The 26,618-nt window shown below is 47.5% G+C and overlaps 1 protein-coding gene, 2 non-coding genes and 1 pseudogene across 3 annotated transcripts in view; 2 read left to right on the top strand and 2 right to left on the bottom strand.

Moving 5' to 3' along the window:
- ADGRG5 (adhesion G protein-coupled receptor G5) overlaps window positions 1-26,618 on the bottom strand; it is a 266,713-nt gene that overhangs the window by 239,455 nt on the left and 640 nt on the right. The gene's annotated exons all lie outside the window — the stretch shown is intronic.
- On the top strand, window positions 344-26,535 carry LOC128560643 (decapping and exoribonuclease protein-like; annotated as a pseudogene).
- Window positions 12,041-12,123, top strand: TRNAL-CAG (transfer RNA leucine (anticodon CAG)). The gene has a single exon. It is a non-coding gene; the product is annotated as a tRNA-Leu (tRNA).
- On the bottom strand, window positions 12,808-12,890 carry TRNAL-CAG (transfer RNA leucine (anticodon CAG)). Its single transcript has one exon. It is a non-coding gene; the product is annotated as a tRNA-Leu (tRNA).

The raw sequence follows: 26,618 nt of genomic DNA, 5'->3' as shown, positions 1-26,618 counted from the left end.
GCCTGGAGAAGCTGGAATGTGGGTTCATACTGAATTCCTCCTAGGTGGTGCATGTGATCGGAGCTTGCTCCAGGCACATCGATCCCCTGAGCGTGTAAGCAAGTATCTATGTCAGAGGTTCCAGGCCTGGGGACATGGGGCGAGTAGGTGGAAAGAGCTTCCTTAGTCAGACGTTAACGAGGAGAGAACTGGTTCCCCCAAAATGTAATCTTGGGGATGTAAGTGCAAGAACTGAGGTGCTGTAAATACCTGGAGGAAAGACTCTGTATTAGGGATTTATTCATTCATTTGCTCAGTTAATAATATTCCCAGAGTGCCTATAAGGTACCCGGCACTAGGAAAGATGGGACGTGAAGAGCCCAAGCAGACACAGCTCATGTGGAGTGTGGGACAGGCGGGGGCACAGGTGGGCTGAGCATCACACACTCATGGACTCACACAGACACACACACAGTCACACACAGGCACACACGCGCTGTGCTGAGGGTTCTGGTGCACACAAGAGAGCTGACCCAGGCCGGAGGTCAGGGAGGGTTCCTGGGGAGTGGGAAGGCCCAGAGGAGAACTGAGGAGCAGGGGCAGGCATTGAGCTCCATGGGCAAATTTGAAACTCTTTCAGACCGCCTGACCCAGAAAAATATTGCATCAGACTCTCATTTTTAGGAGGAACTTGATAAACCAACACACTTGCTCTATATATCTGCTGAAACCTTTAGAGAACAAAGGAGGCATTAGTAATGTTCTTTTTTTAGAATCAAAAAGTAATTTCCATGCCTCTTTTTTCTTTCACATTGCAGAAGCAATGCATTTTGGGAAGATGGTTCGCACAGGGCATATCGGGCTGGAGAACAGGCACCTAATTTGTACTACCCAGTAACGACCTCATGGGACTCAGAGAGTCCACCTGTCAACTGTCCAACCTCACACCCCTGGGCAGACTCCACCTGTGCCCTGTGCCCACATCCTCTCTCCAGGACCCAGGATGTAGGTAAGTTTTCTAGGATGTGGACTCCACCAGCCATAGAAAGGGGCTGCCAAAAAAAATCCTGGAGAAAATAGAAACCATTAGGCATAACAAAGCTCAGAGGAAAACTTGGAGCTATTGGAGGTTGGGAGAATTTCCAGAGGAAATGTTGAAACTCAATGACACAGCATCACAGAGGGAAGGGCTGCCACTGCTGCTTCCTGCCCCTCCCCAGGTTGCCCGCCTCCGTCCCTCCTTGGAAACCCCACTCTGATGTGTTGAACCTCCAACAAAGCCTGCAGATGCCGGTCCTGGAATTTTAGGGGCTAGAAGTGACTCTGGGGGGCTGGGGATATGGCTGCACCTGTCCTGGGCCCTTATACACAGAACATGAGTAGTGATTAAAGGAAAAATGGAATATCTGTCCCTTTGTTTTTTTTTTGTTGTTGTTGTTGTTTGTTTGTTTTTTGAGACAGCCTCACTTGGTCACCCTTGGTAGAGTGCTATGGCATCATAGCTCACAGCAACCTCAAACTCTTGGGTTCAAGTGATCCTCTTGCCTCAGCCTCCAAAGTACCTAGGAATACAGGTGCCCGCCACAGTGCCCAGCTATTTTTTAGAGATGGGGGTCTCGCTCTGGGTCAGGCTGGTCTTGAACCTGTGAGCTCAGTCAATCCACCCACCTGGTGCTGGAGTTATAGGCATGAGCCACCGCACCCGGCCTGTCCCTTTGTACTATGCTCTCCCTGGGATCTAGTCTTCCCTGGAGAAATGTATGCCCATCTTGAGGCTGCCGTGTACCACCCTCCATTCTCCTCAGCACCCTCTCCTGGCAGTCCCTCCCAAGGCCCTTCTCACACTGGGCAGCCTACTTGGGTGGCCTTCCCCTTCCTTTCAACCCACACAGACCAGCTCTGTCTTCTCTCAGGCCTTCTCCTCTTTGGCACCCTTGGAGTTCTTATCCATAGAGGCTGTATAAACCGGCAAGAACTGATCTCTTGTTTCCTGATGTGGTTTTTTTTTTTTTTTTGTAGAGACAGAGTCTCACTTTATGGCCCTCGGGTAGAGTGCCAGCATCACACAGCTCACAGCAACCTCCAACTCCTGGGCTTAAGCGATTTTCTTGCCTTAGCCTCCCGACTAGCTGGGACTACAGGCGCCCGCCACAACGCCCGGCTATTTTTTGGTTGCAGTTCAGCCGGGGCCGGGCTTGAACCCGCCACCCTCGGTATATGGGGCCGGCGCCCTACTGACTGAGCCACAGGTGCCGCCCTGTTTCCTGATGTTTTGTAGGTGAGCCTTCTAGGTCAGCGCTGTCCAACAGAAATATAAAATTAAAATGTATGTGAAATTAAAATTTTCTAGTAAATAAAAACAGGTGAAATTAATTTTAATAATATATCTTTCTCTCTCTCTCTCTTTCACTCTTTCTTTCTCCCCTTCCCTTCTCCCCCATCTCTCTCTGCCATAGAAGGACATAGAAGGAAGGCAGCCATCTGCAAGCCAGGAAGATGGTCCCCTCACCAGGGCCTAATCTGCAACTCGATCTTAAACTTCCTCCCTGTAGAATTGTGAGGAATAAGTTTCTATTGTCTAAACAAACGAACATAATTTTTTTTTGAGACAGAGTCTCACTATTTCACTCTTGGAAGAGTGCTGTGGTGTCACAGCTCACAGCAACCTCAAACTCTTGGGCTTAAGTGATTCTCTTGCCTCGGCCTCCCGAGTAGCTGGGACAACAGGCGCCCCCCACAACACCCGGATATTTTTTTGTTTGCAGCTGTCATCGTGGTTTAGCAGGCCTGGGCTGAGCTACTCACTGAGCTACAGGTGCCAAGCCCAAACAAAAAAATTACATAACTTAACATGGCCTTACATATTATCACATCAGCATGTAATCAATATTAAAAATTAATAATAAGGACATTTGGGACTGGATGGTTAAAAAATGAATAAGTAGGGTGGCGCCTGTGGCTAAATGGGTAGGGCACTGGCCCCATATACAGAGGGTGGCGGGTTCAAACCTGGCCCTGGCCAAACTGCAACAAAAAAATAGCTGGGCGTTGTGGCGGGCACCTGTAGTCCCAGCTAGTAGGAAGGCTGAGGCAAGAGAATCTTGAAAGCCCAGGAGCTGGAGGTTGCTGCGAGCTGCGTGACACCAGGGCACTCTACCAAGGGTGATAGAGTGAGACTCTGTCTCTACAAAAAAAAAAAAAAAAATGACTAAGTAAAAATTAATAATAAAACAGTTAACATTTTTGTTTTCAGACTGTCTTTGAAACCCAGTTTCTATTTCACACTTACAATCCATCTCAATTCAGACAAACCACTTTTCAAATGCTCTATAGCCAGCTAGTGGCTACTGTGTTGGAGAGCACAGGCCTCGGCTGTATTTGTCTTTGGCATACATGTAACAGAAGTTCACGGTAAACTGGCTTAAATGAAAAAGAGCATTGGCTCATGAAACTGAAAAGACCAGGAGGACATGGTTTCAGGCACAACTAGATCCAGATGTTCAATTAATGTCAGTGTCTTCAGAGATCTAAGTTTGTGTATTTTCTAACTTTTCTTCCCAAATAGGTTCTAGATGGCATAGTGAAGACAGCCACCAGCAGCTCAGCCTCCCAACCCCACACCCAGCTTCTTTATTCCAGGTGTTCTCCTTCTCACTGGCCAGACTCCCATTGGACCAAGTGGAATTGTGTGCTCATTTCTGAACCAATCAGTATTGTGTCTGGGTGAGCAAAATTGACTGATTGGTCAGACCTGAGTCACATGTCCATTTCCAACATGACAGGAGAGTAGAGTTGGCCTCACTTGATCTGCTGGGACCCAGAGTGGCAGAGGGGTGTCTCAAAGGAAAATTAGGGGGGGCTTGGTACCACAAGACTAGGGTGGGAGAATGGGTATAGGGAGAGACTTGAGGTGAGGTGTCAGGGGTAGGCCTTGGATTGAATCAAAAAGGGCTTCCAAAGAATAATGAGATTCAAATTGAACAGGAAAGACATAATTTAGTTTGGCGGAAATATTCAGAAGATTAAATGGCTAGTACATTGAAAGCAGCTGGTAGCCTTCATGCTGGAGCAGGGCCCAGCAGTCTGATGCATTGTGAGGAATCCAGGAGAGGGGAAACAGCCAGAATGGTGAGGACTATGGGAGGCTCAGGGCAGTCCTGCTTGCCAAGTGGCACTGCAGTATTTTCATCTGTCACACTGATGAATGCCCAGTGGTCCAGCCTCAGACCCTGCACCCCACCTGAGGACTAGGACTCAGCCCACCCTGAGAGAAGGCTGTGCTGGGCTGGTGCAGAACACGAAATAGATGGGCCTTCCAGAGAGTCTGGAAGTCCCCAAGCCCAGGCAGGCAAAAGGTGCTGCTGTGCCAATGAGGAAGGCTAGGCATGGGGGTCAGAGATGAAGTCTCCAGGGAAGGGCAAGGGGTCCTGGACAGCCTCACCAGAGGGGCCCCAGCCTTCCTGGAGGGACAAAAAGCTGGCTTGAAGAGCCCAGGGAATTTACACACTTGTCCATCCGCCCATCCACTCATCCATCCCCGTTTGTCAGTTCATCAACTCTGCCAGCACTTATTTACAAAGATCCCGCTATGTGACAGGCACTGCACTACCTGCTGGGGACACCGTGGTGGACAAGATGGCCAAGGTCCCCGCCTTCACAGAGGCCAGAGCCTAGTCGGGGAGAAACATGAGTCCAATGACTTCAGATCTAAACCCGGAAGCCAGACAACAAGTGAGTAGGAGATGGGTAGGGGCTGGCTGCCAGGGTGCTGAGGAAGAGACATTTCAGCTGATACAGGAATGATGAAAGGACCCGGCCCCGCGTGGTCTGGAAGAAGATGGCTCCAGACAGAGGAAACAGCAAGTGCAAAGGTCCCAAGGAGGGAACACGTACTTTGTGTGCTAAAAAACCAGAAAGATGGAGGCAGGGGGATGGAATGGAGGCGGGGGATGAGGTTGGAGAGGTGGCTTATGCTGGCTCAGGTGAGGCAGTTAGGACACATCATGGTTGTGGGGATGGCATGATAGACAGTATTCACCAGGCACAAGAAATACTGAATAATTTTATTTCTCTGAGATAACACTCACATAAAGCATTTACTCTGTTCCAGGCACTCTAAGTGCTCAGTATGTATTAACTCATTTGATCTTCTCAACAATCCTTTGAGGCAGATACTAAACTCATTTTACAGATGGGAAAGCTGAGGAACTGAGAGGCTAAGTAACTGCTCTGAGATCCAGAGCTAATAAATGGCAAAAGCAGGATTTGAACTCAGGTGGTTTTAGAGCCACCTGCTCAGCCATTCTGCCCTGCAGCCTCTATCAGAGTGGCTAATGGCAGTCTTGGCCATTCCTGGGGTTCTCTTTCTATGGTGACCAAATGCTTTAGGGACATGGTCAGCTGTCCAGAAAACTTAGAAGTGAGTTCTTGGCCTTTGGTCCGTTCTGGCCACCATTGAAATGCTCACTGTCCATCTGATTCATTCAAAAATGAGAAGTTGACCCTCTCTGTACCAGGGATAGATCTTGGGGTCTTTGGCTCCAGCTCCAGAGGAGCTGAGCATTCCCATCCCATCTCATTAGAGACCTCTGCCTGCCACGTCCACTTCACTCCTGGACTGCCCTGGTCTCCTGGGGCTGGCCTGGCTTCTCCTCTCAGTGGTCAAGTTGCCCAAACCAGGGCCTTGGCAGGAATTTACCCGTGGCACCTGATGACCTCTGCTGTCCACCCTCAGCCAAGCAAATCAGAGTCTGGACTATAAAAGCTTGGCCATTTCTAGATTGCTTGCTGGGAAAATCCTGCCCTTTCTTTTAAATCTCCCTCAATAGTGAAAACAGGATTAAAAATATCATCTCAAAGTCTAGCCAGCCACCTGAATTGCCAAGCCCTCATCTTTTTCTTTTCTTTTTTTTTTTTTTTGAGACAAAGTCTCATTATGTCGCCCTGTATAGAATGCCATAGCGTCACAGCTCACAGCAACACAGCAACCTCCAACTCTTGGGCTTAACTGAGTCTCTTGCCTCAGCCCCCCAAGTAGCTGGGACTACAGGTGCTGGCCACAACACCCAGTTTTTTTGTTTGTTTGTTTGTTTTTTGTAGTTGTCATTGTTGTTTGGCAGACAAACCTCAAACTCTTGGGCTTAAGCGATTCTCTTGCCTCAGCCTACAAAGCAGCTGGTTCTACAGGCTCCTGCCACAAAGCCCAGCTATTTTTTTTTTTTCGGTTGTAGTTGTCATTGTTGTTTGGCAGGCCCGAGCTGTATTTGAACCCGCTACCTCCGGTGTAGTGGCTGATGCCCCAGCCGCTGAGCTACAGGCACTGAGCCCTCATCTCTTTTTTTTAAAGGAGTTATTATCCCTGTAATACTCTGAAATAAATAAATAAATGAATGCACCATTTAAAAAAAGAAAGCTTCCAGCATAGTCCTAGGCACTCAATACTTCTCAGCCACACACAACTTTTTGTTTTTAACCCATGGGTCATTTGGGAATGAACACAGTACTTCTTAAAAGGGGCCTTTGAGGCTGAGTGCAATGGTTCATGACTGTAATCCTAGCACTGTGGAACAACCAGGTGGGAGGAAACCTTGAGGTCAGGAGTTCCAGACCTGCCTGAGCAAGACCAAGACCCCATCTCTACTAAAATAGAAAAATTATCTAGGTGTAGTGGGGGCACCTGTAGTCTCAGCTACTCGGGAGGCTGAGGCAGGAGGATGGATTAAGCCCAGGAGTTTGAGGTTGTTATGAGCTAGGCTGATGCCATGGCACTCTAAGCTGGGCAACAGAGACCCCATTTCCAAAAAAATAAGGGAAAAAAAGGAGAAAGAGAACAGGCTCACGCCATGGCACTTTGGGTGGGAGGCTGAGGCAGGTGGATCCTGAGTTCATGAGTTTGAGACCAGCTTGAGCCAGAGTGAGACTCTAATCTCTAAAAATAGCTGGGCGTTGTGGTGGGTGCCTCTAGTCCCAGCTACTTGGGAGGCTGAGGCAAGGGGAACACTTGAGCCCAAGAGTTTGAGGTTGTGGTGCGCTATGACGCCATGGCACTCCACTGAAGGCAACAAAGTGAGACTCTGTCTCAAGAAAAAAAAAAAAAAAGAGCAAAAGAAAGAAAGAAAGAATGGTTTTGAACAAGACAAATTGGTTCCCAGTTATCAGCTGTGCAACTCTGTGTATATTACTTGGGCTCTCTGAGCCTCACTTGTCTCACCTGTTAAAAGAAAGTAATGATGGGCGGCGCCTGTGGCTCAGCGGGTAGGGCGCCGGTCCCACATGCCGGAGGTGGCGGGTTCAAACCCAGCCCTGGCCAAATTAAAAAAAAAAAAAAAGAAAGTAATGATAACCTGTGCTGTGGTGCTGTTATAAACATTAAGTGAAATAATGACTGTGAAGGAAGCAGTCACTACACCTCAGCTTCCTCTCACACTTCTCCCAGGCTGGCGATGTGTGGCAAGGATGTGTACATCCTTGGGAAATGCTAGGATTCCCCCTTTCAGGTCCCTTGACTGCATGAGGTCATGGCTATACTAGGTCCCCACTTGGCCGTCTGATCCCATCTGTACTGAGGGCTGGGCATAGAAAAATTGGGATTTCCTGCAGCTGCTGGTGACTTTCTAAGTTCAGATGAAGGGACTTTCCTCTCCCAAGCTGGGCAAATGCCCAAAGCAGGGAATGGATGAGGCCTGTGCCTTGGGCTGCTGAGAAGAAATCTGGACATAGTGGCTTTCTCCTTTCCCATTTTTGGTCTCAGAGACCTGGGGCTGAAATAGGTTCCTTCAGGGCAGGAGAGTCACCTGAAAAGTGTCAGGGAAGAAAAGGTAATAGTTCACCCAAACGCAGGAAATAGTGCAGAGTGGGACCCCATTAGGCGAGCACTTTCTCCGGCAGGACAGAAGGGCAGCAGACAGAGCAGGGCTGGCTTGGACTCCAGCTCTGGCCCTGCCTTTGTTTTCTCCACTCTGAAATGATGCACACACTGGTGGTATGAGGGATGAGGGGAGAGTTCAAGAGATGGACAGTGCAGGCCCCCAAAGAGGAACGTGCACAAGTCACTTGGCCCATCTGAGCCTTAGCTCCCCCGTCTGCAGACATGGAGAGGGGCTAGCTAGCAGCCCCTGCTTTGAAGTACTTGCCTCAAAGGGAAGTTGTAGACATCTGGCCCCTCCATTGCTTTGGTGACTACCTGCTATATCCCTACATCCTCTCTCTCTACTCAGCACCCTATACACATGCCTCAGAGAGGCAACAACATCCACCAGAGCTTGTATGTTTTACCTCTAGAACACATCCTGAGTCTTGAATTTGGTCACCCTTCCCTGGTCCAGGCACAATCATCTTGCACTCTCCCTGCAATGGCCTTCTCCCTGGACTTCACTTCTTCACTTGGCCTCTCCATCATCCACATAGCAGCCAAAGGGATCATTCTGGAGATCCATCAGCACCATGCCACTCCCCTGCATAAAACACTCCTGTGACCCCATCACACATAGAAGAAGATCCAAACTTCTTTCCCTGGCACGCCAGCCCTGTGCAATATGGACCTCAGTCTCCTCTCCCTTTACCCCTCCCCCAAAGGCCTGATTGCCCCTCCAACAGACCACCCTCCTCTCTGCTCCAGGGCCTTTGCACTGGCTGTCTCCCATCTGGAACACTGCCGCTCCCAGCTTTGATCCTGCTTGTCTCTCTCTTTTTGAACTCAATGTCGCCTCATCAGAGAGGCCCCCTAACCATGCTACCTAGGACAGCCCCTAGTCACTTTTGATCATTGTTAAAAGGATAACTTTTAAGATAAAAATCATAATTCTCATATAAATATAAAATGAACACACATCAAAGATTTTATTTAAGGCTCGGCACCTGTAGCTCAGCAGCTAGAGCGCCAGCCACGTACATTGGGACTGGTGGGTTCGAACCCAGCCAGGGCCTGCCACACAACAATGACAACTACAACAAAAAAATAGCCAGGTGTTATTGCCTCTCTGAGGCAAGAGAATCTCTTAAGCCCAAGAGTTTGAGGTCGCTGTGAGCTGTGATGCCACAGCACTCTATCGAGGGCAACATAGTGAGACTCTGTCTCAAAAAAAAAAAAAGATTTCATTTAAGTCATTAATCAATGGAGAAACTAGTACAATTTTACAAGCAGTTCGAAGGAGAATTCAAAGACCGTTGCTGTCCACCAGCCCAATCAACAACACAGAAATATCACTGCAGACGGAATGATTAATTAAGGGGAGACTGAGGCTCGCTCAGGCCTACAGCCCTTGTTCACTTTATTCATTGTATTATATATCCAAACTCATCAAATAAGAATAAGCAAGAATAAAGAACAAAAGCATTAATTGAGACTGCTATAAAAAAGTTCTTTTCAGCATAAATGTTGCAAAGCACATACACATCATTTCTAAGTCTGGAGCATATAACTTGAAGATAAACTACAAGGACACCAGGCTGTCTGTTTCTGTTTGCCCACCTCCCTAACAAGTTAAATGAAGCTTTTGTGTAATTTGAAGTTAGGGAATGAAGAGCAACAGTTCAGCTCCAGACAGGTGCTAAATCTCCAGCTATGACTTGGCAGGGACCTCAGGGAATCATATCTCAAGGCCTTTTCAGCTAGCAGGGAAGAATTAACCCCTGTGTCTCTGCTGCTTTAGCAAGCAGGGAGGAATTAACCCCCAAGTCTCACTTATAGCCGAGAATGGAATTTTCCCGTCTTAGGTTCTCATACCACAAGGAGCACATATGAGATAAAGCCACCTTTCTGGGGTGCTGAGAACCGTGCCCCTTCAAAGACACACATTATTAATATATTGGTGATGGGAAATGCTGAAATGAATTTTTTTTTTTTCTTTTTTGAGACAGAGCCTCAAGCTGTTGCCCTGGGTAGAGTGCTGTGGCATCACAGCTCACAGCAACCTCCAACTCCTGGGCTCAAGCAATTCTCTTGCCTCAGCCTACCAAGTAGCTGGGACTACAGGAGCCTCCCGGCTATTTTTTGGTTGCAGTAGTCATTGTTGTTTTGTCAGGCCTGGGCTGGATTCGAACCCGCCAGCTGAGGTGTATGTGGCTGGTGCCTTAGCTGCTTGAGCCACAGGCGCCGAGCCTGAAATGAATTTACAGCTGATCAATAGCTCAGCGGCTAGGACACCAGCCACATACACCAGAGCTGGTGGGTTCAAACCCAGCCTGGGCCTGCCAAACAACAATGACGACTACAACCAAAAAATAGCCCGGCATTGTGGCAGGCACCTGTAGTCCCAGCTACTTGGGAGGCTGAGGCAAGAGAATCACTTAAACCCAATAGTTAGAGGTTGTTGTACGCTCTAATACCACAGCACTCTAGTGAGGATGACATAATGAGACTCTGTCTTAAAAAAAAAAAAGAAGAAAAGAAAACTGATCAATATCCACAGGGCAATCATCAATTGCATTTCACCCCAGCAAAATTCACTTGCATTTCCATGGATAAGAATCATTTGCACTGAAAATGATGATAGGTCCAAGCCCAGGTAGAATCCGATATCTGATGGATACGCCAGACAGTACACCCAGTTAACTTTTTTTTGCCACTTGCAAAGGCTCTCATGACTTTCCCAATGCATCTTCTTCCTAGCACTTAAGTGCCTGAGGTTATTTATTCACCTGTTTCTTGTCTTTCTCCGTTCACTCTATCTTTGAAAGAACTTTTTTTTTCTTTGAATGTATTATCTTGAAGGTGGAAATTCTATTTTGCTCACAGCATCTAGAAGAGTGTCTGGTACATAGCAAGTGCTCAGTAAATATTTGTTGACTCTTTACAGTGTTCAGGGCAATTTGCATTTTAGAAGAGGACCCAAAAGAAGTCAGTGATAGATCTAAAGGAATGAATTCCAGCAGTCAATGAAGAAGGGGCATTTGGGACGGGAAAGAGGAGGGTTTCATCATCTTTCAAATAACCAGGACCTCTGCCTACCCCAAGGGGCTGCATCCTGATCCCTGAGCATCCAAAGGGGACCTGACCTAAGGGTAGTAAGGGGGTGTTCTCTGGCTGAGGCCTCTTTGTGATTCCATTTCAGCAGTCAGAGGGCATTAAGGGGTTAATGTGATCTCTCTGCTCACACCTTCTGAGCCAGAGTCACAAATATCCTCTCCAGTGCTCTCTTTCAGCCTTTCTGTGCAGACAGGGACAGCGCCTGCCATTAGTACACAGCAAGTCAGTGGCCCAGCTTCCCTGAGATTTCAGTGGAAAGGGCGCCCTAACAGCCCTGAGCCTCGGGACACAGCCCGGGGGTGGTTAAGTCTGGGGTTAGGGAAGGAGGGGGCCGAAGGGGAAGGAAGAAGGTGCTGCGCGGGCCAGAGAGGAGAGATGAGTCAAGGAATGACGGCATGCAGGAAAGAGGAAGCGAGGGAGGAATTAATCCACGGATCTTCTCTGCACACCTACTGTGTACTAGGCACAGTTTGGGCTGTGGGGACGTGGTCAGGAATAGAGCGGATCTGGAATAGAGCGGGGCTTGTTCTACACTGGAACCTCAGTAAATGATTTAAACACACATACAAATGTGTAACTGCACACATTTGGCCAATATTCGGAAGGAGGGCCCAGAACGCGGGTCAGACTTGGAGATATCCGAGCTTCATTTGGTTCTAAGGCCAGCAAAAGGAGATATCCATAAATTCGCGCAGGTACGCAGACTTGACCTCATCGTACAGAAAACGCACAGGGGCATACATGCAGAAATGCAAGGGTGTTTGAGGATTTGCAGGAATCAAAGCTGACATGAATATTAAAAGCGTACATGCAGAACGAATACATGCTGGAGGCACGAATGCTTGCATGTTTAAAAGTATTAACAGTCCTCAGTCTCTCGGCCCTTCGGATTCTCCCGTGTGCCCTGTGCGCCCTCTGGCGCGGTCTATGTGTCTCGCTGTGCCCCTCCTGATCGCATCTTGCCAAGCCCTTTCGAGCAAAGTCTCTATCTCCCTTTTCCAGACGCTAGGCGGAGAAAGGTACACGCTACTCGCTACGCATGCGCACACCAATGAAGCTTTGGAAGAGGTTTGTTTGCAGAACGTTTCTATAACTGTCAGGATGGCCGAGCGGTCTAAGGCGCTGCGTTCAGGTCGCAGTCTCCCCTGGAGGCGTGGGTTCGAATCCCACTTCTGACAATACAACTTTTTTTCTCACCAACTGCAAATCTTTTGTGATACTGGATACATTTATTTTTTAATATGAAAAGGGGGGAAAAAAGGAAAAAAAAAGAAAGAAAAAAATGCATGAAAAGGGGATTTGGGGGTTGGGATGAGCATATGCGCACAGTTGCCTTGTTTTTTTTTGTCGAGACAGAGTTCTACCCCATGCCCTGAGCAGAGGGCAATGGCATCGTAGCTCACTGCAACCTCAGACTCCGGCTGTGGGCATCCTGCTGCCTCAGCCTCCGAAGCCGCTGGGATTACAGGCGCTCGCCGCGGCGCCCGGCTGGGTTTTTCCATTTTTTTTCATGAGTCGGGGTCTCACTCTTGCTCAGACAAGCCTCGAACTCCTGAGCTCAAGCAATCCTCCCTCCTCAGCCTCCCACAGTGCTGGGATTACAGGCGTGAGCCACCGCGCCCGGCTGGGTATATCTTTTGATATTCTCCTTTAAACCATTTACAAAACAAGTGTCTTCCTCTTAGCAGGCAGTGCTTTCCATTGAGCTGACTGTACTGTAAGATGAAAGCTTGCTCCGCCATGCATCTCAGAGCTTCTCTCTGCGTGTAGTTAAAGGTTCATATTGTCTTCTGAGCTTAGGGCAAAAAAGGGTATGGCGGGGCCTCTTTTAAATGAGGTGGGTGCAAAAAGAAAATAGTTGCTGTCAGAAGTGGGATTCGAACCCACGCCTCCAGGGGAGACTGCGACCTGAACGCAGCGCCTTAGACCGCTCGGCCATCCTGACTTCCTGAGTGAAGTTCTTCGTGATCTACTGTAATTCCCAAAATTCTGCGAAAGGTACTTGGACCTCGGGGCCGAACCCCGCCAATGTCATTGGCTGTTCAAGAGTCTTGTCAACAACCCAGGCGATCTACACCAAAAAAACGTCGTTGCTGCAGAGACTTACTGCTCTTCTCAAACTGGCTCAATCTTTTTACTGAATATGTAGAGATGTTTTAAATATTTCTATTTAGTTTCCCTTCCCATCAACCGCAGTATTATAAACACAATGAAAACGAAATAACGTTATTAAATTCTAGCCGCTTCCCAGTGGTGGCATCATATTATTAACTATCGCTAATACCGATGCATAGTGACGGGCTGTGAATGATCCACCGGCGGAGCGGGGAGAGGAGTTTGCTGCTGGGAGGGGGCGCTCAGTGGGGGGCTTCGTCGTCTGCTCCTCCGGATGCGTGGCCGGCGGTGTTTAGTTGGGGCCTCCTCCAAGGAGAGTTGGTTTTTAGACCTTTGAAATAAGCTGAGCAGGGGAACAGTTGGAGAATATTGAAAGAACAAAATTATCACCTGTCTACCAAAGCCTGACACGTGGAAAGGGGTAGGGACCCAGTGTATCTGTCCTTCTTGCTCCAAGAACTGGGGCCTGACAGGGCGATGCAGTGGGTGGATAGTTACAGAGGAAGATTTTGAGATTAGAGAGTTTACTGGAAAGGAAGCGGGGTGTCTGTGTAGTGATACCTCCATCACCAGAGGCATTCAAGATAAGGCTGGATGGACTTGGTGGAGATGTTGGCAAGGTGATTTAAGGGTCTCCTGTAACAAGTTACTACAAATTTAGCAGTTTAACACCCCACTATTTATTATCTTAGAGTTCTAGCGGTCAGAAGCCTAAAATGGGTCTCCGGGTTACATTTCTTCTGGAGGTCCGAGGTGGGGTGGGCATGATCTATCTCCTTTCCTCTTCCAGCTTCTAGAGATTACCTGCATTCTTCATCTCACTGGTTCACCTCACTCCAACTTTTGCCCCCTCTTCATATCACCTTCTCTGACTCTGACCCTTTTGCCTATCAGCATTATCGTGCCCATCCTGATAATCTAGGATAATCTCTCCACCCCCAAATCCTTACATTAACCATGTCTTTTAACCATGTGAAGGAACATTTGCACAGGTTCCAGGGATTGGGGTGTGGTAAGAGAGAGTGTCAGTATTCTGTCTACCTATACCCTACAGCGCAATTTGATCTGAAAGATTCCATCCAGGAGTAAATTTCCATAATATCTTCGGTCTGAAATCAACTTTCCCCACAACTTCCCTATTGATTTCCCCCAAAAATGCTCCCAGTCTGTCCCTCCCCTCATCAGAAACCTGGCTTGTGGCTCCCTAGAAGCTGATGCTAATTAACCCTTGAACTGTTTGGCAGGAAGCATTTGGTTTAAATCTAAGCTGTATGGCCTTGCATGGATCACTTCACCTCTCTGGGCCACACAGGAAGGAGGGGAAGAGGACTGTAAAGCCATTTGACAGGTTTGTTTGGGTAAAAGAGACAGTAACTTAGTTTGTCAAAAACTAAGTTTAGGCAAAAGGGAGATTTATTGGCTCATGGGATAGAGGGAGGGGTGGGTAGGCAGGTTGCTGGGCCTCAGGGACCCCAGAAAGTGAGGAGCTGGACCTTTTCCAACCCTTGTCCCTCTCTGCTTCTCTGGAGTTAACTCTCTGTTGGACAACAAGAGGTCACTCTCACACTCTGGATCTTACCACTACAAGGAAGCCTTCCCTGCCGGTCCCTACAAACCAAGCTGTCGGGTAGTCACTGACAGCAACCTAGGTTTTCCTCTGTGCACATCTGTAATGAACAGATTATTTGGTAATCGGTTGTGTTTAATGGCTGTTAAGTGAAAAAAAAGCTAAGTACAAAGCTGGAAAGCTTGAATTTATATATATATAAATATATATATAAATGCCTGTAATATATATATAAATGCCTGTAATCCTAGCACTCTGGGAGGCCAAGGCAGGTGGATTACTTGAGCTCCCAGTTTCAGACCAGCCTGAGCAAAAGCAAGACCCTGTCTCTACTAAAAATAAAAAAACTGGCTCAGTGCCTGTAGCTCAGCAACTAGTGTGTCAGCCACATACACCGGAGCTGGCGTGTTTAAATCCAACCCAGGGCTCCCAAACAACAATAACAACTACAAAAAAATACCGGGTATTGTAGTGGGCACCTGTAGTCCCAGCTACTCTACTCGGGAGGCCGAGGCAAGAGAATCGCTTAAGCTCAAGAGTTACAGGTTGCTGTGAGCTGTGACGCCAAAGCACTCTACCCAGGGGGACATAGTGTGACTCTGTCTCAAAAAAAAATAGAAAAACTAAAGCAAGAGGATTGCTTGAGCCCCGAGTTGGAGGTTGTTGTGAACTATGATGCCATGGCAGTCTACCCAGGGCAACAGCTTGAGACTTTGTCTCAAAAATAAATAAGTAAATAGGCTTTATGTCACAGGATTTTGCCTGGAAGTGTTCTGAGCATGCTGGAGGTAGGCTAGGATAAGCTATGATGTTCAGTGGGTTAGGCATATTAAATGCATTTTCAACTGAAGATCCTTTCTTTCAACTTGCCATGGGTTTATTATTTGTATGCACTCAAACTCTCAGAAAGTAAAACACAGTAAACTAGCAACAGTGGTTCCTTTGGTGATGCAACCTGTGTTGGGGAAGAGAATGGGAGTCTTTTTCTTTCGCACATTTAAAATTTTGCATCATGTGCATATACTATCTAATAAAAAATAAACGCAAATTTGCCAAGTGAACAAGTTCAACATCAACAGTGATAAGTTTTTGGTTGCTTTGTTTTTTTTTTGAGACAGGGTCTTGCTCCTGTCACCCAGGCTGGAGTGCAGTGGTGTGATAACAGCTCACTGCAAACCACCATTTTCCCAGCTCAAGCAATCCTCCTGGCTCAGCCTCTGGAGTATGTGGGACTATACGGATATGCCACTATGCCAGGCTAACTTTGACTTTTTTTTTTTTTTTTTTTGGAGAGACAAGTCAAGTCACACTATGTTGCCCAGGCTGGTCATGCTGGAATGGAGTTGTTCACCCAGGCCCTGGCCAGTCTGATCTCTCAGGAACATGAACCATGGATCCCTGCACAAATGCTTAGTCATAATGCCCTCTCTGGTCTTCCCGTCCCAACCTCTGTGCCAATCTCAGAAGGTAGAAGGGACCAGGCAGAGAAGACGACCAAACCAGAGTCTGAACTTTGTCTCATTCAATATCTGGACAAGTTAGGCAGGTCCCTCCCACCATCCTGCCTCCTCCATCCACGTTTCTCACTTGGATCTCTCCGTCCAAAGTCACAAAAGGTGGGCGGCGCTTGTGGCTCAGTGAGTAGGGTGCCGGTCCCATATGCCGGAGGTGGCAGGTTCAAACCCAGCCCCGGCCAAAAACCACAAAAAAAAAAAAAAAAAACAAAGTCACAAAAGGTCATCAGCCCTTAACACTCAGCATTGTGATACCCACCTGGAATGCTCCCTTCTCAAATTGCTGGTTTTTTTCACTGCTATGTTTCAATGGGATATCCACCTTGAAGGCCTCATGTCTCCTCCCTACCTTAGGAGGTTCACACCTATGGTAGAGAAGAGGTGCTAGCCTATAACTAATAAAGCCCACCAAAGCTCTTGGCTCTATCATCTTCACACCTCCCCTCTTCCCCCAGATGAACCCAAGGGCAGGTACATGGTAACAAGTGGAGCAACCTGGCTCCTGGTCACCTTGACTTCCTCTCCAACTTTGAGCTAACTCCTGTCCCTCTTTGAATGTCAGATGTCCCAATGGTGCAAGAAAAGAGTTGAACCATGGGCTGCGCCTGTGGCTCAGTTGGTAAGGTGCCGGCCCCATATACCGAGGGTGATGGGTTCAAACCCGGCCCCGGCCAAACTGCAACCAAAAACTAGCCGGGCGTTATGGCGGGCGCCTGTAGTCCCAGCTACTCAGGAGGCTGAGGCAAGAGAATCGCTTAAGCCCAGGAGTTGGAGGTTGCTGTGAGCTGTGTGATGCCACGGCACTCTACCGAGGGCCATAAAGTGAGACTCTGTCTCTACAAAAAAAAAAAGAGTTGAACCAGATCACTGTGTTTCCCAAATGTGAGGCATTTATTACCTAATTTTCCCCTATCTACATATCACTGTGCTTTAAAAAAAATTTTGTTTTATTCTTAATTGTGAGAAAACATACATAAATAAAGTTTACCATTTGAACCATTTTTAAGTGTATGGTTCCATGGCATAAGTACACTCACATGGTTGTAAAACCATCAACATCATTCATCTGCAGAATATTTTTTTCTTTCCCAACTGAAACCGTCCTCATTAACCAATGACTCCCCATTAATTATCCACCACTCCTGGCAACCATCATTCCACTCTTTCTATGAGTTTGCCTACTCTTGATATGCCATATAAGTGAGATCGTACAATATTTGTCCTTTTGTGACTTATTTCACTTAGCGTAATGTCCTCAGGATTCATCCATGTTGCAGCATATGTCAGAATCCCCTTCCCGGGTGGCGCCTGTGGCTCAGTTGGTAAGGCGCCAGCCCCATATACCAAGGGTGGTGGGTTCAAACCTGGCCCCGGCCAAACTGCCACCAAAAAATAGCCGGGCGTTGTGGCGGACGCCTGTAGTCCCAGCTACTCGGGAGGCTGAGGCAAGAGAATCGCTTAAGCCCAGGAGTTGGAGGTTGCTGTGAGCTGTGTGAGGCCACGGCACTCTACCGAGGGCCATAAAGTGAGACTCTGTCTCTACAAAAAAAAAAAAAAAAAAAAAAGAATCCCCTTCCCTTTTTTTTTTTTCTTGAGACAAATCTCACTCTGTCACCCTAGGTAGGGTGCCTTGGCATCATAGCTCATAACAACCTCAAATTCCTGAGCTCAAGCAATCTGCCCACTTCAGCCTCTCAGAGTGCTAGGATTACAGGCATGAGCCACCGTGCCTGGCCAGAATTTCCTTCCTTTTTAAGGCTGTTAATGTTCCATTTCATGAATGTACCACCCTTTATTTGTCCTTTCATCTGTACATGGACGCAGGGTTGCTCCCACATTTTAGTGATTATGAATTATGCTGCTATGAATCTGGGTGCACAAATACCTCTTAAAAACCTGGCTTTCATTTATTTCAGATTTATGCCCAGAAGTATAACTGAGCTCAAGCTCATATCACTCATATCAATAGCCTACACAAAAAATAGAATCTACCAAAGCTCTGGGCTCTGTCATCTTCACACCTCCCCCCTATTGACCTTGATTCTCAATAAGTCAAGAAATAACACGTTTGGACAAGAAAAGTAACTTTTATTTGGAAAGCCAGCAAATGAGATGGTGGACTAATGTCCCAAAGAACCATCTGAAGTTGGTTTGAACTTTAGGCTCCTCTTTATTTTAAGGTAAGGGGAAGGAGGGATGAGTCTCAAGAGGTAACTAAGGACTGCAGACATTTGGGTGTCAGTGAGAGTCTGAGAAGGTCATAAAACTTCTTTGCTCTTGGTCAGTTAACTTTGAAGGACCAAGGTCAAGATTTTCTTTAAAATCTTCAACTCAGGCTAGGCATGGTGGCTCACGCCTGTAATCCTAGTGCTATGAAGGCTGAGGTGGGTGGATAGCCTGAGCTCAGCTATTGAGACCAGCCTGTGCTAGAGTGAGAACCTCATCTTTAAAAATAGCCAGCCATTGGGCGGCGCCTGTGGCTCAGTCGGTAGGGCGCCGGCCCCATATACCGAGGGTGGCGGGTTCAAGCCCAGCCCCGGCCAAACTGCAACCAAAAAAAAAAAAGCAGGGCGTTGTGGCGGGCGCCTGTGGTCTCAGCTACTTGGGAGGCTGAGGCAAGAGAATCGCTTAGGCCCAGGAGTTGGAGGTTGCTGTGAGCTGTGTGAGGCCACGGCACTCTACCGAGGGCCATAAAGTGAGACTCTGTCTCTACAAAAAAAAAAAAAAAAAATAGCCGGCCATTGTGGCTGGTGCCTATAGTTCAAATGCCTTGCCTCCCAGCTACTTAGGAGACGGAGGTGAGAGGATCTCTTGAGCCCCAGGTGAGCTATGACATTACAGCACTCTACTGAGGGTGACAAAGTGAGACACTGTCTCAAAAAAAACTTCAACACAGCATTATTACTTCTGTGTATGCTTTTCTTATCTCCCTGGGAATTAGTTTTGAAAAAGGCACGATTATGTCACCTTTCTTCTAGCCTACATACAGAGCTTTTAACCTGAAGGATGTTACTACAGAAGCAAAGTGGAACTAGTTATATTAAACCTCCCTAACCGGGCGGCGCCTGTGGCTCAAGGAGTAGGGCGCAGGTCCCATATGCCGGAGGTGGCGGGTTCAAACCCAGCCCCGGCCAAAAAAAAAAACCTCCCTAACCGGCAGCACCTATGGCTCAGTGAGCAGGGCACCGGCCCCCATATACCAAGGGTGGCGGGTTCAAATCCAGCCCCCGCCAAACTGCAACAAAAAATAGCCAGGCGTTGTGTTGGGTGCCTGTAGTCCCAGCTACTTGGGAGGTTGAGGCAAGAGAATTGCCTAAGCCCAAGAACTGGAGGTTGCTGTGAGCTGTGATGTTACAGCACTCTACAAAGGGCAACAAAGTGAGACTCCGTCTCTAAAAAAACCTCCCTTCCACTGTTACAGGAGTGGAATTGCTAGAGCATATGTTCATACTGTTTTCCATAGTGGCTACATCATTTTATATTCCCAGCTTCAGTGTACAAGGGTTGGCTTGGCACCTGTAGCACAGTGGTTGCATACACTTCGTCAGCCACATACACCAAAGTTGGAGGGTTCAAACCCAGCCTGGGCCGGCTAAAACAATGACAACTGCAACAAAAAATAGCCGGGCGTTGTGGCAGGCACCTGTAGTCCCAGCTACCTGGGAGGCTGAGGCAAGAGAATCGCTTAAGCCCAAGAGTTTGAGGTTGCTGTGAGCTGTGATGCCACAGTGCTCTACAGGGCAACATAGTGAGACTCTGTCTCAAAAAAAAAAAAAAGAAAGAAAGAAACAACAACAACAAGGCTTCCAGTTCTCTCTATTCTTGCCCACTCTTGTTATTTTTTGTGTGTTTTTTTCTTTTGTTTTGTTTTTGAGACAGAGTCTCACTCTGTTACCCAGGCTAGAGTGCCATGGTATCAGCCTAGCTCACAGCAATGTCAAACTCTTGGGCTCAAGTGATCCTCCTGGCTCAGCCTCCCCAGTAACTAGGACTACAAGAGCCTGCCACAGTGTCTGGCTATTTTTTTTTTTTTTTGAAACATAGAGTCTCAAGCTGTGGCCCTGGTTAGAGTACTGTAGTGTCACAGCTCACAGCAACCTCAAACTCTGGGTTTAAGTGATTGTCTTGCCTCAGCCCAAGTAGCTGGGACTATATAGACACCCACCACAACACATGGCTATTTTTTGGTTGTAGTTGTAGTTGTCGTTGTGGATTCCAACCACCAGCTCCGATGTATGTGTCTGGTGCCCTAGCCACTTGAGCTACAGGCGGTGATCCCTGGCTATTTTTTTTTTAAAGACAGGGTCTCCCTCTCTAGCTCATGCTGGTCTCCAACTCCTGAACTCAAGCAATCCACCTGCCTCCCAGAGTGCTGGGATTACAGGCATAAGACACTGCTCTGCGCCTTTGATTAGGTTTTTCTTTGTTTTGTTTTTGCATTGAAGGAGCTCTTTCTATGTTCTGTATATTACCTCCTTATTAGATATATGATTTGCAAATATTTTCTCCTATTCTGTAGATTGCCTTTTCACTCTGTTGATTGTGTCCTTTGATGCACAAAACTTGTAAATTATTTTACCTTTTTTTTTTGAGATTAGGGTCTCACTCTGCCACTGGATTACAATACAGTAACATCATCCCTCACTGCAACCTCAAACTCCTCTTATAGAGAAGGAGACTTGCTATTTTGCCCAGGCTGGCTTCGAACTCCTGAGCTCAAGTCCATCCTACTTTTACTTATATTGTTTGGCTTTTAGTGTGATAGCCAAGAAATTACTGCCAAATCCAACACCATGAAAAGTTCCCCCTAGGTTTTCTTTTAAGAGTTTTATAGGTTTTGATCATACAGTTAAGTCTTTTTTTTTGTAGAGACAGAGTCGCACTGTACCGCCCTCGGGTAGAGTGCCGTGGCGTCACATGGCTCACAGCAACCTCTAACTCCTGGGCTTACGCGATTCTCTTGCCTCAGCCTCCCGAGCAGCTGGGACTACAGGCGCCCGCCACAACGCCCGGCTATTTTTTTGTTGCAGTTTGGCCGAGGCTGGGTTTTAATCCGCCACCCTCAGCATAGGGGGCCGGCGCCCTACTCACTGAGCCACAGGCGCCGCCCAATCATACAGTTAAGTCTTTAATCCTTTTTCATGTATTGTTTAAGGAAAGGGTCTAGCAGGCACAGTTGCTTACGCCTGTAATCCTAGCACTCCCGGGAAGCCGAGTCAGGTGGATTTCCTGAGCTCAGGAGTTTGAGACCAGCCTGAGCAAAAGTGAAACCCCCCATCTCTAAAAATATAGCTGGGTTGGGTGGTGCCTGTGGCTCAGTGAGTAGGATGCCGGCCCCATATACCGAGGGTGGCGGGTTCAAACCCAGCCCCGGCTGAACTGCAACCAAAAAATAGCTGGGCGTTGTGGCGGGTGCCTGTAGTCCCAGCTGCTCAGAAGCCTGAGGCAGGAGAATCATGGAAGCCCAAGAGCTGGAGGTTGCTGTGAGTCCTGTGACATCATGGCACTCTACTGAAGGCGGTAAAGTGAGACTCTGTCTCTACAAAAAAAAAAAATAAATTAAAAAAATATATAGCTGGGTATGTGGCAGGCATCCAAGAGTTTGAGCTTGCTGTGAGCTATGACACAATCACACTATACCAAGGGTGACAAAAGTAAGACTTTGTCTCAAAAGTAAAAAATGGTAAGGGTCTAAAGTCATTCTTTTGCATGTGGATATTCAGTTTTTCCAGTATCATTTGATTTTGTTTCGTTTTGTTCTTTTTGTTTTTTGAGACTCTCACTTTTTCACCCTCAGTAAAATACGGTGGCATCGTAGCTCACGGCAACCTCAAGTGATCCTCTTGTCTCCGTTTTTCATTCGTAGTAGAGACAGGATCTCACTCTTACTCAGGCTAGTCTTGAACTCCTGAGCTCAAGTGATCCACCTTCCTCAGCCTCCCAGAGTGCTAGGATTACAGGCGTGAGCCACCGCGCCCAGGCCCCAACATCATATGTTGAAAAGACTGTCCTTTCCCCATTAAACAGTCTTGGTGTCCTTGTTGAAGACCATTTGACCATAAATGTGATGGGTTTTATGTACCTTTTTTTCTTTTTGAGACAGAGTCTCACTTTGTTGCCCTCGTAGAGGGCTATGGCATTATAGCTCACAGCAATCTCAAACTCTTGGGCTCAAGCAATTCTCAGCCTCCCAAGTAGCTGGGACTACAGGTGCCTGCCACAACGCCCGGCTGTTTTTTAGAGATGGTGTCTCACTCTTGCTCAGGCTGATCTCGAACTTCTGAGCTCAAGCAATGTACCTGCCTCAGCCTCCCAGGTACTTGCCTCAGCTTCCCAGGGATTAGAGGCATGAGCCACCGCGCTTGACCTTGTGCACTTTTTAAAAATTTACATATTTACTTTAAATTTACTCATTTTTTTTTTTTTTGGCAGTTTTTGGCCGGGGCTGGGTTTGAACCCACCACCTCCGGTATATGGGGCCGGCGCCCTACTCCTTTGAGCCACAGGCGCCGCCCCAAAATTTACTAATTTTTAAGTGTAATAAATGTATTTAATACTTTTTTTGTAAAAGCTTTAGTGAGATATAATTCACTTGCCATACAATTCACCCATTCACAGTGTACAGTTCAATGACAGTATATTCTTTGAGTTGTGCAACCTTCACCACAGTGAATTTTAGAACACCTTCTTTTCCCTAAAACGAAACTCCATACCCACTATCAGTCACTGGTCGTCTCCCCACCCCACCCCACACCTACCAAGCCTCCAGCCCTAGGCAACCACTAATCTACTTTCTCTATAGATTTGTATTTGGGGGGCATTTCTTCCATATGTGTTCCTTGGTAGGTTGGTCGGAGGAACTCCAAAAACAGAGCAAGCATAAGCCACTCCATTTTGAGCATAAGGCACTCCATCTTGGCTGTTCAGTGATCTCTGCTGAAACCACCTCCTTCTGGGACCCAGCCAGAAGAAACAATGAATGAACACAATGGCTGGGGGGTGGGGGTGGGGCGCTAAACTTTAATGAACGGAATCGTCTCAGTGGGAAGCCAGCTGGAACCAGACCTGGCAACAGTCACTAGCATCCAAAGTAACACTCTCCCCCTCCTACCCTACCTAAAACCTTTAAAAGATCAGCACTCTTATTCTTGGGGCTGATGCCTGTTGAGCCTCAGCCCATCTTCATCACGGCGCCAAATAAACTTTAGCTATTGCTGTACATTCGGCTTTGTGACTTGACTGAGTTGACAGCTACCTTACACACTCAAGTGTCAATTCACTAGTTCAATTTCAATTCACTAGTTCAATTTAGTATTGAGTACATGTGGTGTTTGTTTTTCCATTCTTGCAAGACTTCAGTAAGAAGAATGGTCTCCACCTCCATCCAAGTTGTTACAAAAAATACTAGATCACCATTTTTTAAAATATCTACAATGGAAAACCTGTCTCGTTATCCATAAATTAAAAGTCACACTAAAAATAAACACAATGGTAACTATCATTGAATTCTAGCCAGGGGGACGGTACCTGTGGCTCAAAGGAGTAGGGCGCTGGCCCCATATGCCGAAGGTGGTGGGTTCAAACCTAGCCCCAGCCAAAAACTGCAAAAAAAAAAAAAAAAGAATAATTCTAGCCAGGGAACTCCAGGTGGGTGAATGCATTGCCGTGCTGGGAGAGTGTTGTGCCAGGGACCTGTTGGAAGCTCTGTGCCACCCTCAGCCCAGTGTCTTGCCCTATACGTCTCTTCCATTAGGCTGTTTCTGAGTTGTAACCTTTATAATAAATCTGAAAACATAAGTGAAGTATGGAAAAAAAATTCTAGCCAGAAACTGCTGGTTGAAAAGAGATTAACAGGAATTAGATGTTAAAAGGCAAACTATGTATTAGCACCAGACAGGCTTTCTCTTTGACATAACCAGACTGAAAGCCAAGTTAAGAACAAAGTGCTTCCTGTTATTTAATGACTGCCCTTGGACCATCAAAAATCATCTCACATCCCCAGGCAAAGATCTTTTCCAGTGGGGACGCACCGCCCCAGGACCCGAAAGGGGACTCTTGTCATTGATTCTCTTCCCCAAGGCTCTCCCACATACCAAACTGTCCTGACACTGCTGGTCCATACATTCCAGGGGAGGGTGGGGACAGGAATGGACTGGAAGCTGCTCAGGCCTCCTGCTGGGGCCGGATGGAAACCAGAGGGTAGGAAGGGGCAGCTGCAGCTGGGGAGGCTGGGAAAGAGAGCCGGGTCCTCAGGTGGGACGGCTTCTTGGGATTCGGGACAGGGACAAGAAGGTATGTATTCTAGTTTTGCTGATGCTTCTAATTCAATGAGTGACCCTGAGAAAGACTTTGCCTTTTTCCAGCCTTAGTTAACACATCTGTAAAACCACGAGATGATGTCTTTGTTACCGCGTCCTCCTCAGTAATAGACAATTTCTTTCTTTCTTTTTTTTTTTTTTAGTAATGGACAATTTCAAAGGACCCTCCCTCTAACTGCAACATTGAACTTCCTCTCTCAGCTTAGTTATCTGGTGAAAAATTTTTTCAAATTAAATTAAAAAGAAAAAAGAAAAAGAATTTTTTAAATGCCCCAAATGAACAATTTACTGTCCGGCAACCCTGAGTAATGTTTTGCGTAAATCTTCCTTTACAAGGGATGAACGTTTCAATAAATAGTGCTTCAGAATTGTTTACTTATTTAAGAAATATTTAAAATTGGATCTTGGCCAGGCATGGTGGTTCCTGCCTATAATCCTAGAACTAGGTGGGAAGAATCCTAGGCCGAGGTGGGAAGATTCCTTGTGCACAGGCGTTTAAGACCAGCCTGAGCAAGTGGGAGACCCCATCTCTACTAAAAATAGAAAACTTAGCCCTGAGGTGTCTGCCCACCACTATCACTGAATCTAAAGCAAAACCACCTTTACATCCCTCTTGGGCGCTGACATGTCTACCATGAGGTCAGCCTTACGGAGGTAAAGTCCAAGTTGGGGGGCTTTGAGGACCTTTTGGAGCCCAGGGGGAACTAGAGAGGAGCTGGGAAGATAGAGGTAACTGAACCTCAGAACAAACTCTCCCCATCAAGCACCCTCACTGCCCACAGATCCTGTCCTCTACTCTGGGCCCTTCCCTTCTTCTTCTTTTTTTTTTGTAGTTCTTGGCCAGGGCTGGGTTTGAACCTGCCATCTCTGGTATATGAGGCTGGCGCCCTACTCCTTGAGCCACAGGCACCGCCCTGGGCCCTTCCCTTTTAACTGATGCCCTTCACAACTGGACTGCTTCTCCCTGGATGCTCAATGCCAGTACCATGGAAAGGCCCAAGCCCTTCACAACTATAGCCCACCCCCACCAATGGTCCAGACCCTGACTTTGACCTCAGAGACAGATACCCTGATCAATACCAGCCCTGAGAAGATGAGGTCTGAGAAGGGACCTCTGGCTCCTGGAACACTGAGGCCTGCTGGAGGGGTGAGTGAAGCATGGTACACAGGAGATCTGCACTATCCTCAAAATTAAAGACGGGGATCCAGGTTGGCTGGCAGGAGCCACAGTGACATGGTGGGGGCACCTTGACAACACCATATGAGTGGCAGCAGGGCTGGCCCCTGGCTGCCTCCCAGTTCCAGGGCAGGATATACCTGAGTGAGGTGGAGACACTGGCTGCCTGGGCTCAGAGGCTGGCTGGGCCACCCTTCCTCCGGGAGCTTATGTACGTGGATACAAGTTTGAGCAGTACATGTGTGCAGACAAACCTGGAGGTTCTCCAGACCCCTCTGGGGTGGTTAACACCAACATGGCCTTCTGCTGTGTACTGCACAGCTGCCTGGGGAGCCATCCTCTGCTCTGCTCAGGGGAGGAAGACTGCACAGACCCCTAGGCCCCATCTACACAAGCCCTCCCCCTGCCACCCCCCCACTGCCCCCTGCCATCTGGAGCTAAAGACCTCCAAGGAGATGCACAGCCTTGGCCAATGGAGGAGCTTCCACAGATTCAGGATGAGGACACAGGCTCCTGAAATGGTGGCCCCAGTCATTCCTCCCATGGGTCCTAAATGTTGCCGCTGGCTTCTATAACCTGGAGGAGGGTTTTGTCTATTCCCTCAAGACCTTTCCTACCATGAAGATGTTTGAATATGTCAGGAAGGACCGTCATGGCTGGAATCCCTCTGTAAGCATGAACTTCTGTGCTGCCTCCTTAAATTTGCCCAGAGTACAGTTGTCCAGGATGACCCCCAGCCTCGTCCACCTGTTGTTCTGGGAATCTGTTGGCCCAGTCACTGTGTACATCAAGATGCACCCTATGCCTTTCTGCCCATGTGGTATGTGGAAGCCATGACCCAAGACCTTGACCCAAGCCATGACCCAAGACCCCCTAACACTCTCTCCCCCAACTATTGATGCCTTAGCAGTGGTTCTCAACCTTCCTAATGTCGTAATGTATTTTCATTGTTAAAAAGGGGTCGAGACCTACAGGTTGAGAA

Source organism: Nycticebus coucang, chromosome 2 (genome assembly GCF_027406575.1).
Source record: "Nycticebus coucang isolate mNycCou1 chromosome 2, mNycCou1.pri, whole genome shotgun sequence".
In the NCBI taxonomy this organism is placed as follows: domain Eukaryota; kingdom Metazoa; phylum Chordata; class Mammalia; order Primates; family Lorisidae; genus Nycticebus; species Nycticebus coucang.
Note: the sequence above shows the minus strand (reverse complement) of the source record. Positions and strands in the feature narration are given on the sequence as shown.